Source organism: Lemur catta, chromosome 6 (genome assembly GCF_020740605.2).
Source record: "Lemur catta isolate mLemCat1 chromosome 6, mLemCat1.pri, whole genome shotgun sequence".
Classification (NCBI taxonomy): domain Eukaryota; kingdom Metazoa; phylum Chordata; class Mammalia; order Primates; family Lemuridae; genus Lemur; species Lemur catta.
Window position 1 is genome coordinate 21941523 of NC_059133.1, and position 14575 is coordinate 21956097.

A 14575-nucleotide genomic window follows, 5' to 3' on the forward strand; every position below is an offset into this window, starting at 1 on the left:
GACATTTCTTTAACTCTGAATATAAACACTGAGAAAAATGGTGAATTCCTAATAATATCAAAAGGCAGTCTTGAAACTAGGTGTTGGTTTAATTTTGATCCCAATGTTGATATTTCTGACTATAATATTACAACAGACCATGGTGGCTACGCTCTGGGTCTATATGGATATATTGCCTTGCCAAAGGCAGGGTTGGGGGGAGAGAAATCCCACAGGGTGTCAGTGGGGTTCCAATTAAGGAAAAATAAATAGTGCTGCAGCCCTGACAGTAAGTGGAGATTACCAGTATATCACAGAAGCACAGGCAGGTGCCCCATTTAAAGCTGATGCTGTCATTCCCTTCCTTCGGCAGTAATGGAAAGCAAAGTGCTGAAGACGAACTGTGTGCGGCAGATAGTTTCAGAACGATTTATTCTTGTTTGTTTACATTATTTCAAGTTTATCTCCAGTAAGAGTGATAGTGGGAATTAAAGGGGCCCTGTGCAAAGCACGAAGTCTTTCATGAACCATGAACTGAGATCACATGCATATTCAAAATACCCCAGACGCAACGTACATCAGAGAGAGGGAAAGGGAGAGAGACAGAGACAGAAAAAGAAACTTTGAAATCATATTTGTATCTAAAACCATGCTGCCAAACACATTCCTTTTGAAATTTTTTTTAAAAGGGGATATTTATCACAAGTGAGATGCAGACCAAATTTTCAGAACACCCGCTCTAGGAAGAGCGTATGTGCCCTGCGTGGTGGTGACAGAGCTTTAGAGATTCTACTACTATGCTTAGATGTCAATCAATTGTTTGTCTTCTGATATGCCTGGGAACACTGCAGCACTGTCAGGTTGCCGGCCTTGGTATCAGGAGTCTAAGTGATGCTGTGGCAACACAAAAAGCCCGGTTTACCCAGAATAAATAACCAAGCCCCTTCACTGAGAGCACAAATTGGAGCATATTAGGCATCGCCATAGAGTGAGATTGAATGGCCGTGCGTCAATATCTCCATTGAGCCAACATCACAATAACAAGTCTGCTTTGGCAGTCAGGAATGTTTATTGTTGTACTACTGATATGTGAGGCAAATAAAAGAAGCGAAAGATTTCAGCTGTATATTTGAAGGAATTTAATTTCCTAGATAGCCTGATAGAGAAACGCATCATTTTTATAGAAACAGGTTTTACTGAGTTACTCACAGAAATACCTTTGAACATCTGCTTTCCTCAATTCATTCTTTCCTCCTGTTAACCCCGAACAATCATTAACACAGACAAAAGGTAGATTAGGCGGGGTTGAATGTGAGCTAGGGAGGACAGCAAGCATATAACCATCACCTTCTGCCACCTGTAGTATTGCTCTAAGGTCATGAAAAGGTATGTGACAATAATATAAGCCACCAGCCAGAACTCTTGGCCCTTATTAAACTTTCAAAATAATTAAATAAGTAGCTCTACTGAGAGCAACAGAGAAGGAGAGAGAACAGCTGTCCTGTTGACGAAGACCCCAACGGGACAGTGCTTTGACAAACTGGCTTCATTTCATTCTCTGTTGGAGAAAAGAAAAACGAAAAGGAGAAGCTAAGAAAGATGGGAAGTGGGAAGGGGTGATGAAGAGGAGAAAGATGAGGAGGAAGAGAAAGGAGAAAAAAGTAAAAAAATATCCAGTGATTGCAGCAAACGGATTATTTCATTCCTTTCCATGTAAAAATAATCCTCTTCACACAATTCCCCTCTCTCTGCCTCACACTCTGCCCCTGTGAGGTATAACATGAGTTATCTGTGACAAAGCCTGTAAACAGTAGTTATCCAATAAGAAGCAGCTATTACTGTTATTGGCACTGTTAATTAGGTGACCTGAAAGCCCCTGATTAATTCCCCAGCCATCCCCCAAACTCTAAGAATACCCAGCAAAGTAAAATAACCCAGACAGACAGACACTGGCCCTACCCTCTTCCTTTCTTCCACCAGATTCAAATCATTCTATGCCTGCAACAGAAAGTCTGAACATGGACTTTTTGTTTTACTCCAGGTCCTAAAGACTAGGAAAGATGATAGATCTTAGAAATGAGAAAGAGAAGGCATTAAATGTGTAATGATTAGAGCCAACTGGCTAAGCCCTTCTCTGTTCTGAAACGGTGATAGGTATAGCCAAGTTTCCAGTTTACTAAGACACGACATCCACAGGCAGAAACTAGGATCCATTTGTTTTTGGAGTTGTGGCCTCCCAATCCCAAGTTCAAGTTTAGTGTGCACATCTCACACGTGGCTGTGCACACGCGTGTAGACACACACACCCTTTGATTAACAACTTCTCAGGTGTCCTGTGACTCCAGTCAAGAAACAGACCTGCTTTCATTCCAACACCTGAAAGTCTCCACTCTTCCCCAGCTGGTGAAAAAAACACCAAGTGACATTGCAAATATCAGGTGAATCTGACTTTACAAAATTCCCAAAATACCTCATCTCTACTACACAAAATGCCAGCTAACTCCACCCTGGTTGTGAAAGAACAGCGTCAAACTGCGACTCTACTGTCAAGACAGATTAAATTTCAAATGATAAAGTAGAAGCTTCTTCTTAAACATACTTTATACATTTCAAATTTAACTTAAAATTTTTTTAAAAAAATTTAAATGAAAAAGATAAGCTATAGTATGAACATGAACTTTGGCATAAGCATACTTGCTTTCTTTTAAGGAAAAAAAATACATTTCTGTGAATTTGAAAAAAGTCTGCTCTTCATCTCCTTGTATGCAAGCCTTTTTTCTCAATAGGGTTGTTTGAAATGATTTCATTTATGGAACGCCAAATATCTTATGATGATCAAACTTGACAAATTAGCGTACAAGAAAATGCAGACTCTTAGAAGGGCAACTTCAAAACGACTTTCTCCTCCTGGTGGCTGTTTGCCCACGAACATGCCTTCCAAGCCAGACAGAGGCTCCAAGCTCCACTGACCACAGGAAATTCCAGCCAAGATTCTAATCTCCTCTGCCGAAGGCGTTACAAAGGCCATGTATGGCAACAACAAAACAGAGCATGTGATTGAATTTAGTGTGTCCTACAAATGAGGAAACACCGATATCTCCCCAGAATCACATTCAGCATGGAGATGCTCACAATATAAAAAGTCAGACAAGCTTTTTACTTTCTTGTCAAGGCTTCCTGACATCCAACACTTTCATAAGGTCAAGAAATGTGTCCCCAGCTGCTGTTTTCTGTTCTCCTTCAGGGAACACGGTGAAGAAGGGGCTGCCCAGCTGCCTTTTAGCACTTCACACTTGGATGGCTCCCTTCCTTACTGGGGGGGCATGTCTGCTGCATGTGGACTCACAGAAGAAAACTCAAGATCAATTTAACACAAAAGAAATTCACATATTTTTGCCTCTTTATCATTCTGGAGAGTGCATATGGTTTGGTTAAGTAAAAAAAAAGTTTTATATAATGAAGATTGCTGAGGCATAAGTCACATAGGTAAAAACTGAGATGTAAGATGGTACAAAATCTAAAAGCTAATTAAATTCAACAAGGGCTTCTCAAAAGAGAACATGCCCACTAATCTTTTTGTGCTAATATTTTGTTTTTCAAGGGGGCAATAAGTGGAGAGTCGTCATGGTCGTAGATTCTACAATGTGATTCTTTAGCAAAAACCTGAGAAGGGGAAAAAAAAAGATTAGATGCATGCATGGATTTCTGTGATGAATGGATGTTGGGGCCAAGATGCAAAGAATAGATAAGTTGGAGCTTTGGAGGAACTAAATTTGAAGTCAGCCAGTAAAACAGATTGAACCTTATTACCTCTAGTCACTGAGAAATTCCCGAGACAGTTGGATGCAATTTGAAAAGGTCAGAAAAATATTTTCTGCACAGCATTACTGCTTCATGGTTTAAGGGTGTACATTTGTGAGATGCCAACTCTAATCATTTTTATTGACTTTGCTTTCCAAAGACAGACAGACAGTCTGGGAGGCAAGACCACTAGATAAGAGAAAGACAATCTTATAAATGAAAATCTCTCTTATTTTGTTCTCTCACTTGTGACTATGGAGAATTCCAAATCTTGCCTATTTGAGGAGGAATTATACCAACTTCAATGAAGACTGACAAAATGGAAACCTAGGAGAGCATCACTATAATTCTAGCGAGGTTTTCTTTTAATTGCTATTTATTTAGCCTCTACTAGATGCTAAACAAAAGTGAAAGGTAAATGATGTTGCACTTTAATCCAAGTGTGAACGTTTAAAATGAAACACCATAGAATACACCAGAGTATGGACATTAATTTACTGTCGGCATTTCCTTTGAGGGATGATGGCTTCATGAAAGAGGGAAGTTCACAGGAGAATGCAAAAATTAAATGAAACAAATATACACTCAAGATATTATTTTAATGAAGGATCTATTCTCATTAGAGCTCTTCCAAATATAAAGAAAAAATGATTTCTCCTTTTACTTTAAATGAGACTTGTATGTAACAAGACCCTTTGTTAGCAAATATATTTGCAGGTCTTTCTTTTTTTTTTTTTTTGGCATGCAATGAGAAGTCAAAGCTGACTTTTCAATACAGAATGGCATGATCCTTTCCACTCTTGCAAAGGTTTAATTAACATCTGACTTTGCTTTCTTTGAGGAGCCATATGCGTTAGAGGCAAACACAACCCTATTTATTCTTCTCTTGTTCAGCAGCAAGGCCAAAACTTTTAATGGCCTTGAGACCTGGCCCCATGAATATGTCCTGGTAGCTTACCAGGGCTTTTTGACCAGCAAGATGTCTTTTCCTTTGGAAAGCCTTCATTCTGATTGGTGCCCTATCTTACAATACTCAAGGATTTTAAATTGTACCTTGTTATCAACAGGGCCACTTCTACCAGCAGCACAAGAAGTCAATCACAAAATAGCTTTTCATAATATTGGGTACCCAGAAGAAAGGTGAAAGAGAAATCTCATTTGCTAGACACCTAGATTCTTGGCAGTGAGGGTAGAAATATCTAGCTTGTAATTGACTTTTTTTTTTCCTATTTCCCCCGAATATTTGGCATTGGCTGGACATAAGCAATAACATTTTGTGAGTTTTTAAAAGTTTCACCTTGTGCAGCATCTTAGACTTTATTTTTATTAAAAAGAGAAAAGTGTTTACTAAAATTTTGTGATGATTTATAGGTCTCCAGTGGATAACATTGAAAACACAAAGTTTTCCACATCTTTATTTTTATAGGCTGTGTTTTATGGGCAGAAAAAGTATTCAGTGTACCATTTTTTGATTTCCACTACTTAAGTTCCCCATAAGGAAAAATTGTGAACCTTTTGCATAACACTTTAATATCATTAATAACGATAATAACAATCCTAAAATATTACTACTATTAAAAAAATACTGGTAATAGTGATAGTAGTCCCATTGGTTGAGCATTTACTATGTGTGGATATCATGCAAATGTATCATCTCATTTAATCCTCACAGTTGACTTCAATAAATATGATTTTTTCCTCCAAATATTGCCCATGAAGAGAATAAGGCTCAGGGAGGCCAAGAGATTGATCTGGGTCAGAAAACCAGTAGGTATTGATTCTGGGACTCAAACCCAGGCTTATCTGATTTGAGACCTTATTATTTCAAAGCCTTGAGCTTTTAACAACCATGCTCCACAGGCATTTCAGGAGTAGGAGTGCCAATCCTCCCAAATCAAACAGCATTTCTGAAGCTGTGTTGAACCAAATTTCACTGTTCATACAGACTGAGCCATGTCCACCAAACATTTGCTAAAAGCCCACAAACTGCAGCCACCTCCTAGAGCTACAAGCTAGCAGTGGATGACAGACATCTTTCCTATCCTCATGGAACTTAGTTCACCAAGAGAATAACACAGTCATAGCTGTCACCTTAACCACTTTGCATAGTTCACCAGTAGCCAGTACGTTCTGGAGCCTCACTGCACACACATTGCTTTTCTATTTGAATTATCTTTGAATTATGTTCAGGAATGAGCAAGAAGAGAAAGTTTCTTTCTCGTTGGGGCTACATTAAGGCCAATGTGTTAGTTCAGTGAATCCTTCTCCAAACACAACTTTTAAAGGGAAAATGTGTAGCTATTTTGTTATTATCACTGACAGGTAGGATAAAAAGGAAATAATGATGGGGTCACAAGGCTTTTGCACATAAACTATTGCAGGTCTTTTATTGCAACAGAATGTCCCAAACATAGACAGGTTTTAAGAAAATGTTATTGTACCATTATTTGGCAACTATTTCTTCTAATCAGTTTACCAAATGTGTCCCCAGCAATAGTTCTTATTTATAGAGAGATTATGACCGTAAGTGTCGCAGTGCTGTTTGGCAGTCCCAGCACATGCTGTCCAGATACCTGTCTTCACCTGCCTTTTGTAGGCTCACTCTGATCCCTTGGAAGAGAGCCTAGTTTACTTGTCAGCCTCCCCCACCAACCCCCTTCCAGAAGGAGACCTTTCTTCCAACCCTGAAAGCAAACTCTCCTGTTAACAAAGCTGTCTTGGAGCTCAAGAGGCATGAAAATGAGCCAAGATGAGAAATACCAGTAGCTGGGCTGCACTTTTGCAGAATAAAGTTACTGTTGAGGTCTAAAAGTGAAAACATTTGAGGAAAAAAAAAACCAGAAAGGGAATCAGGTGCAGCTACTGAAAGATAGAGAGAGGAATAGATTAAGAGGAGGCTGGTACACGAAATGAACTTAAATCTGGAATATGAATCCCCCAGCGTTTCCAACTCCTTGCTTTTCTTAAACACAGAGCAGGGCAGAGAACAATACAGAGGAATGTGGAACCAGGCCTTTTCTTTGCAACCCCCCAAGTGCTTGCAAACAAAAGGAATCCAATGCTCAACCAAGGGAGAAGTGTAAAATACCCTCCAAAGTAATCTGAATTTTAACATCTCCTGCCAAGAAATCAGTTTTTAAGCCTTGATTTCTTCAAAAGAAGATGCCTGAAAAGATAATTTTAAGTCGGGTTAATTTGCTAACTTCTATTTTTTCTTTAATAGCAATCTGCTCTCAAAACAAATTATAACTTCATAAAAAAAAAAAAATTCCGTAATGTAAGTTCTGGGAGAAAACATCAAGTCAGCTGATTGTATGAGATATCTATTTTACCTGATTCTTCTTCTAAGCATAAACTCAGCTTCTGGCATTGGTATCATTAAAGTTAACTTTCTAGAAATGATGCTAAGGAATAATAACATACAATTAAAAGACAGCATTTATAGAAATAGAAGCAGTTAACACACCTAGGATGCTGTGGAGAATGAAAACGGCCTTTCCTTCTTCCTTTTTTTGGAGCAAGCATAGTAATTTAGTGGTTTCTAAAAGCCTATGATTAGATTTTTATTTTAATCATTCTTCCAACATTTCGGTGCCACAATGTTAAATGTTTTCTGTAGCTGGCTGTCCTTCTCGAGGGACTTTGGCAGCAGGAGAACACAAATGTTATCCTAGTCCATTTTCTGCGAATTATAGGATTCTCCAGAGCATATTCTCCCCAACTTTGGGAGATAGCATGGCTTCAATTTTCCTGAATAATTTTCAAAATCAAATTTGAAAGTTTTTATGAGAGATGATCCTCCCTGGTGGGTGATATGAAGCATGACCTAAGGGACAAACATGAAAATAATAAGCATAAAACATATTAGCATATAGATGCCTTTGAAATAATAAACAGTAGAAAACCAAAATGCTTATCCCCAAAAGAAAGTTATGAGAAAATATAAAATTAACGTACCCTTCTCGGATGACAACCCTAGCCTGAAAGCCAAACAGAATATTCTCATTCAGGGAAGGCTGGGATGGCCAGAGAGTTGGAGAAATAACTCCCAAGCCAACTCCACTTTGCTCTTTGGATCATCATCAATATTCTCTATTTACTCTTCACTCCATGACACCCCTCTCCTCTTTCAAACAGAAAAAAAAAAATTATCAGGAAAACAAGCATTTTCCTTTTATTTCCTCTAAGGGCCACCACCAGGCAAACAGATGCAACATTCTCTTTTTCTTATTTTTTTTCCCTCTCCTTTATCCATCTTTCTCAAACTCCTGGCCTCAGGCGATCCTTTCGCCTCTGCCTCCCAAAGTGCTAGGATTACAGGCGTGAGCCACTGCACCCAGGCTTTATTCATCTTTCTTGTTTCCTTAGGTGGCATATGAAATGCAAGCCTTGGTTGTTCAATTACCAAGGGGACTAAGGAGTCTCAGTTGAAAAATGGGACAAGACTTAGTCTTTTTTTTAAACAATAAACCATGAACACCATTGATTCTTTTTCTATTTTAAATTGGTACAGCCTTCTGAGATCCTAAGAGAGCATATTGTGGTGTTATAGGAAAAATAATGGTCTTCAGAGTCAGCCTGATTTAAAAACCTAACCTGAGTAACCTCAGAAAACTTGATTTAACACAATCAATTTCAGTTTTTTTAATCTACAAAACAATGATAATGCTGTTCACTTGCCTGGGTTGTGACAATTAGAGGTTGTAGATGTGAACTACCTGGAACATAGTAGTTGCTTGATAAAAGTAGTTCTTTTCACCTTTCTCCATGGCTTTAGTGAAGACTCCAAAATTTTGTGATTCTAGGATTTGGTAAGCCAAGTACTTTCCACCCTCACTTTACATGTATGTGAATGAATGTATGGCCCCAAAGATATTTTTTAAGGAGAGATGCCACAAAATATGATGCTTTGTTCTGGATCCATGGTGGCATGGGATTATGAAGGAGTAGTACAGATTGCACTAGAAATAATAAGGTCAAGAAAATAGAGGTCCTACAGAAATATTTTACCTTGTGGTGCCAAGAACAGGATTTTATTTATTTTTTATTTATTTATTTTTTTTGAGACAGAGTCTCACTCTTTTGCCCTGGCTAGAGTGCCGTGGCATCAGGCTAGCTCACAGCAACCTCAAACTCCTGGGCTTAAGCAATCCTTCTGCCTCAGCCTCCCGAGTAGCTGGGACTACAGGCATGCGCCACCATGCCTGGCTAGTTTTTTTCTATATATATTTTTAGCTGCCCAGATAATTTCTTTCTATTTTTAGTAGAGATGGGGTCTTGCTCTTGCTCAGGCTGGTCTCGAACCCCTGAACTCAAACAATCCACCCGCCTCGGCCTCCCAAGTGCTAGGATTACAGGCGTGAGCCACCGCGCCCGGCCCAAGAACAGGGTTTTAAATTTAACTTTGTAACAATTGACAGGAAGCCACAATTATTTTATTTGATTCAGAGGAAATAAGGATTTGCTAACTATACCTTACATTATCAGATACAGGTGAATTCCCTGAGCAAGCTCATGCAAGATTGTTGAAACACGAGGTTCCCATACCTGCACACCATGCACATTATTTTGGTCCTTTTCATATTTATTTTTAAGGGCTCTCAATACAGCATTTAGAACACTAGGAAAGGGTGCTTCTCCAAGGATACCATTTAATATCTCAATTTCTTTTCAACTTTGAACTTCTGATTGATACTAATTACTAAACAAATGTGGTGTGTTTTGGTCTCCTGGCAAGGAAACATTCATTATAAAACACTGAATTCTGTAGAGATTTGAAAATCAAACTTGGCTTATGTGACTTTTTTCTGTTTCTGTGGAGCACTGGGCTTGAACATATCCTTCATTATTTGATGACTACTTATATGTCAACAGTTCCATTTCTTTCAAAATTGACCTGGCAATATCTTGAATGTTTATAATTCCTCACCAATATCTCCCACACTACTGACACACGGTGATGAGATTAGGATGGGGACAACCTAAGAAGGAAAAAGCCTCCATGTGTATGTTTTCTTGACAAACTTGCTGTTGCTTCAAGTTGAGTTTGTGATAAGCAAGTTGCTGAGAATGTTCTGGACGCTCTGTGTGAACGCGGAGTGATGGTCCTGTGTTTACCTTTTCCTGTTCAGCCTTACCGCTTTGAGCCTACATCTTGAGACAGACACCGGTGGAGGGCGCTCCTGCCGTGTGCCCTGTAACCCTCAGCTGTCTCGTCCACTCAGGCCTGGAGAGGCCTGGTTTATTGCCCTTTGGGGCTAATTTTTAAAAGAACATATTTAGAAACATACAGCCCAGTCAATAAACCAAAAGCTAGTGTTTCCTTGGCTTTCAGGATTTGAAAATATTTTGATTGCCTGCGTACCTTCTGAGAATGGCTCCTCTGGCTATAAAAGTAAAAGTCCTATTTCACAAATCCAATAAATACACATGTATACAAAAGGTATATTCTCAACTGTCTGCCAGTCATTCAGCAAGGTAAAACATTTTCTCTTCTGTAATCCAGAAAGGATTTGAAGTTCTACCAACCTGTAGAGGAGATTGCAACTTTTTACAGGGCCTTGTTTGAATGCTAACCATGTACAGGTATAAATGTTCTATAGTCTCTTTCAGAATTTAAAACCATCCCAGGTGAGTAGCAGGGAATGGCCAGGTCTACCTTCCTGCAACTTCTAAAAATCTTTTCTTGTTTTGTTTTGTTGTTATTCTCAAATCTTTCTTCCCAGTTTCCACTGTCAGACCTTAGAGTATGTTAGAGCTTGACAAAATATGTATTGCAAGGGATAGAATAAAAATAAACCTTTCAAGTCAATCTCCATTAGTTATTCTTAAAATTTTTTGGTAGATTTTTCTTCATGTTTTTTTTTAGTGGTCAAAATATGTTTTTTGCATCCAAATTGGGAAGGAAGAAGTTAAGTCATCTCTATTTGCACATGACATTATCCTATATATAGAAAACGCTAAAGATTTTACCAAGAAACTATTAGCGCTGATAAACAAATTCAGTAAAGCTGCAGGACACAAAGTTAACATACGAATATTAGTAGTGTTTTTATACACTAACAATGAACTATCCAAAAAGAAAATTAAGAAAGCAATCCCATTTACAGTAGCTACAAGATGAAAATAAAATACCGAGGAATAAATTTAACCAAGGAGTTCAAAGACCTACACAATGAAAACTATGAAACATTGCTGAAAGAAATTGAAGGAGAAAGAAAAAACAGAAGGATATTTTGTGTTCATGGATTGGAAGAATTAATATTAAAATACCCATAATTAAAGCAATCTACAGATTCACTGCAATCCTTATCAAAATTCCAATGACATTTTTCACAGAAATAAAAAAAAAAAAACCTTAAAATTTGTATGGAACCACAAAAGACCCTAAATATTCAAAGCAATCTTAAGTAAAAAGAATATCACTGGAGGCATCGCACTACCTGACTTTAAAATATAGTACACAGCCATAGTCATCAAAACAGCATGGTACTAGCATAAAAACAGGCATATAGACCAATGGAACAGAAAAACGAACCCAACAAATAAATCCACTTATTTGTCAATTGATTTTTGACAAAAGTACCAAGAACATACAATGAGGAAAGGATAGTCTCTTCAACAAATATTGAGAAAACTGAATATCCATATGCAGAAGAATGAAAATAGACCCTTACCTTGCACCATATACAAAAATCAACTTGAAATGGATTAAAAACTTAAATGCAAGACCTGAAACTGAAAAACTACTAGGAGAAAACAGGGGAAAACCTCCCTGACATTGGTCTGGATAACAATGTTTTGAATATGACTCCAAAGCACAGGCAAATAATGAAATTACATTGAACTAAAAAGCTTCTGCACAGCAAATGAAACAATCAACAGAGTGAACAGACAACCTACACAATGGCAGAAAACATTTGCAACTCATACATGTGATAAGGGCCTAATATCCAAAATACATAAGGAACTCACTAGCAGGAACCCAAATAACTTCATTAAAAGATGGGCAAAGGACCTCAACAGACTTTCTCAAAAGAAGACATACAAATGGCCAACAGGTGTATGAAGGTTCCATGAATGGAACTTCTACAGAAGTGAAAGATTAAATTTCCTTCCCACCAGAAAAAAAAAAAAAAAAAAGATCGTTTTTCAAATATTCTGAGTGACTGGGAAAACTACAAAGTCAACAAAATAACAATGTACCTCAGATATAAGCCCTTCAAGGATAAAGACATCCAAACATGAGATATATAATGGAATAATAACAATGGTTAGGGGATGATAATAGTCGTGATAGAAGCATGTCTCCTTCATTTATACTTAAATTATTCCCTTATATTTCCCACTTCCTCTTGCTCCTGTGATGACTTAGCACTCACAATTTCACCAGCAGATAAATCTTCCTGTTATCTAGAATGTTTATGTCACTTGGTGAACTGTTGTTTAAATAACAAACTGGCATATTTCCATTTCTCATCCCACCCACTGACACATGTAATTTGTAAAAAGCATGTCCCATCCGTCTCTTTTTCAGTTCTAAAGCAGTTAGACATATTTATGTCGAGTCATAGGTAACGCTGCAGTATTAGAAACATAATGAATAAAACTTGTTTACCCCTAGGATTTTGTTTTTCCTCATCCAGTCCATGACCTGCCATATTGTGCCCTTGCCACATTACAATCCTGATGAAAAAGCAAATATTCCTAGTCCTGTGCCCTGATTATCCACTTGCCTTTCTGCCTTGCTAGAAGAGCTTGGGGGCATCTGGAAGCCAATGTCTGAGAACCCTTTCCAAAGATACTAACTGAAGGTGATAAGGGAAGGGTGCACAGGGGAGAATGTCCTCATTCCTTAAGGTCAAAATCAATAACTAATTAGTTTAAAAAAATTGTTCCCTGAAAGTGGAACATACATGCAGACATTATTAAAAATTATCTATAGCATTAATAATCCCGCAAATATCTCATTTATCACTGTGATATACATCCTAGAGTCAGACTCTGAATCTTAAATCTGTCCCTCACCAGCTCCCCGATCAGTTTGCTTTGTACTTGCAGTGTCAACCATCGTGGGGTGTGGAAAGAAGAAAACATATGGAAAGGTGCCTTATAAAGTGTGAACTACTCTTTAAATACTGGCAGTGTTTTTTGGAGATATGGTTATCACGGTGATGGTGATGCTGGTGCTGATAGCTATTAGATGAGGACTAGCTAATTTCATCATACAGTGTATGAAAGGAAAGATACAAGGGAAGAGAGTATGAAGACCAAGAGTGTAATTTAGTATAAACATATGATCTTGTTGATCTGACACTGAAAGGGAAAAATCGTGGGCTCATCCAAAAGGTCTTACGTAAAATGGATTTTTTCAATTCTCTTCCAATGTATTTGAATATGTTTACAAATAACAGATGCTTAATAATGGATGTCATTTATTGGGGTTTGTTATCATATATTTAGTATTGCTAAGCAATTTGCATGAATTATCTCATTCAGTTAGTGGGGTCAGGAATTGTTATCCTACCATATAAGGTAACATCAAAATTGTATAACATAATTATATATTACATAAAAAGAATCAATAGGATTATGTAAACCCAAAATAAAGCTGTTTCTTTTTTGAATGGGATTTCATGAAACTGACTAATTCAGGAGAGAAGAAGATGCCAGACAATGGATTTGGGCATCTGGACTGATTGGAGGAGGTGGCAGAGAAAAGAATTGATAAAACAGCACTGTTGTGTGGATGGAAAATAGGAACGATTTCAAGGAAATGCACAGGTAATCAACATAATTCACAATTTGAGGGAAGGTATGGTACCTCTGGCTATAGAACCCTGTTCCCTAGTACACAAAGAGATCCCTGAAAATTGTGCCATTCTTCTGAAGACTCATTAGCCATTACATTGTACTTACTGTCCACTCCCTGATTACCTATGGCTAGAGGTGATTTTCATCAATTTTTAGGGGATTTACAATTCTATTTTGGCTTCTGCATTTTTTGCAGCACTCACCTGGGACAAAGCCCACACCATCAAGCAGGTTCTGTGCTGAGGTATGCAAACTAATCTTTACTATCAGCACGACCAAACCCAACTGGGCAGGCAAATTTATTATTACAATTTCTATAATATGTTTTACTTCAAATCTAAATCTGATTATTCTATCACAATTTGTGTCAGTGAGAATGAACTTGAGTAACCATGAATAAGACAACATAAAATCCCCAATACCAATTTTTCCATTTAGCTTGACATTGGGCTTGTTAAGACAGTATTTTAACTACCATCAAAATCCAGAGTATTCATTTACAGAACTAATCTTCTAGTCTCTTCTTCTTTTTCCTTTTCCATGGAAGGGCAAGTAGGTAGGCAAATCAATAAAGAGATACAAAATAGGAAAAGTGATTGTGTCTACAGATTCCTACTTCTTAGAGTAAAATCGTAGTAATTCTCTTTACATCACTGGGTTAAATTGAAGAGTATATTTAAGAATAGCACAGAACTAAAAGGTCATGGTTATAGAGTGATTTTAAATAATTGAAAAGGTGGCTAAATTCCTTAAATGACTTATTTTCAAACCCCAGAAGCCACATTTTAATGACATGAGATGTGGAAGATCAGGCTGGTGGGTTTGAATCCTGGCTCTATCACGTAATATTTGTGCTTTAGCTTTCTCATTCATAAAATAGGGAGAATAATATCCCCCACATCAAAGAGTTTTTGTGAAAATTAGATGTAAAGTGCTTAGAACAGTGCCTGGCACATAGTAAACATTCTATAAACACTAGGCA

At 37.7% G+C, this 14575-nt stretch overlaps 1 long non-coding RNA gene across 3 annotated transcripts in view; it reads right to left on the reverse strand.

Annotated features, from left to right (window-relative positions):
• LOC123639411 overlaps window positions 1-14575 on the reverse strand; it is a 94150-nt gene that overhangs the window by 5404 nt on the left and 74171 nt on the right. For all 3 annotated transcript variants that reach the window (XR_006735719.1, XR_006735720.1, XR_006735721.1), the window contains one exon: window positions 7247-7606. This is a non-coding gene — a long non-coding RNA (uncharacterized LOC123639411). The remainder of the gene's footprint in view (window positions 1-7246; window positions 7607-14575) is intronic.